Below are 1,296 nucleotides of genomic sequence, written 5' to 3'. Positions count from 1 at the left end.
AAGCACTGTACTACCTACGGCAGGAAAGAAAAGAATCGCTGGGACGAAGGTCGTGTTGGCGGATGGAGGTGATAGTTCCGGTCTCTCGAACACGGATCATTTCGGCGCTGCGGGTACGAGCAAGATCTTGGCGCGGCCGGCCATCATAAGAAGTGGAAGAGGCCACGCCCGAGGAGACTCCGAATGGTTTCGTTCAGATGATCTGAGGGCCGTTGTTGGCGTTGTTGTTGTCTCGGCCGGTCTTTCAGCATGGTCCGCACCGGTTCAGGGCGGCGAACGCTACAGGTATCGTTACTGTGTCACAGTGCGGCCAGAACTGGATCGCTCACATGGAGAGACTCGGGGAACTGCACGGAGAAATATACAAGTGTGGGCCAGCACTTGAGAGACGCAAAGGGTTCGACCGAGAAAGGGCCGTTCCAACCGCACTAGCACAACAGAGCCAGGACAACCTCCCTCATCCTTCCTTATCATACGTCCTTGCTGCCCTGGTTGTTGCCTGATCCCCTAGCCGTCTCGGGGTTTCTTTGTCGCCCCGTGGGACTTGATCCAGGAAACAACCCTTTCCCGCGCAGTGCGCACTGCCTGCCCAGCGACTCTAGTACAATGACTTTGCCATCTTCACAGATTGTAGTTGATTGTGTGCTTATCAACACTCGACAGTCCTGTTGAGAGTGAGGGGATCCGCCCGTGAGAAAGGCTCAGTCAATGAAAATGTCTTGCGCGGCGAGTGCTACTAAGCTGGTCTGCGGGAGGGTCGTCCCCGCGGGCTGAAATGCTGGCACGGGATGGCACAGGCGGACCAATTGCGGTACGGCTAAATCGGAAATGACACCGAAATGGACGGTTCGCGAGAGACTTGACGTAGACGCATGCCAATCGTCAGGACCGCAAACGCCTGCAAGCCCGCAAGAGTTACCGTGACCGTCGATAAGAGCCACCGTTGTTCCAAACGGGCCGAGCTTCCACAACTAGCCACGGACGTCTTGTCGGCGGATTCGGTTCCCAACCCCAGCCGACGGGAGGGAAGAGGAGCAGGGAAGGCGGGCTCGAGAACCGGGGTAGAGGTACCTTGCCTTGTCCGTACGGGCACTGTGTGATTGCTTCCCATCTGGTGGCCATCGTTGTGCACACTGTTCGTAGGCACCAAGAGAAACAACCATGATACAGTTTCCTGTATCCGATTCGCACTCTGGCATCCGCTAAAACGGTGCTTCTTTCGGCCTTCGCTGCTCATGCACCCATCGACAGCTCCCCACTATTGCGCCGCTGAATAGCCCCGTCGCCCGTCGGTGG

The sequence above is a fragment of the Verticillium alfalfae genome, genomic scaffold (genome assembly GCF_000150825.1).
Source record: "Verticillium alfalfae VaMs.102 supercont1.7 genomic scaffold, whole genome shotgun sequence".
Taxonomy (NCBI): Eukaryota; Fungi; Ascomycota; class Sordariomycetes; order Glomerellales; family Plectosphaerellaceae; genus Verticillium; species Verticillium alfalfae.
The sequence above is the reverse complement of the archived record's forward strand: the minus strand, read 5'-3'. Positions refer to the sequence as shown.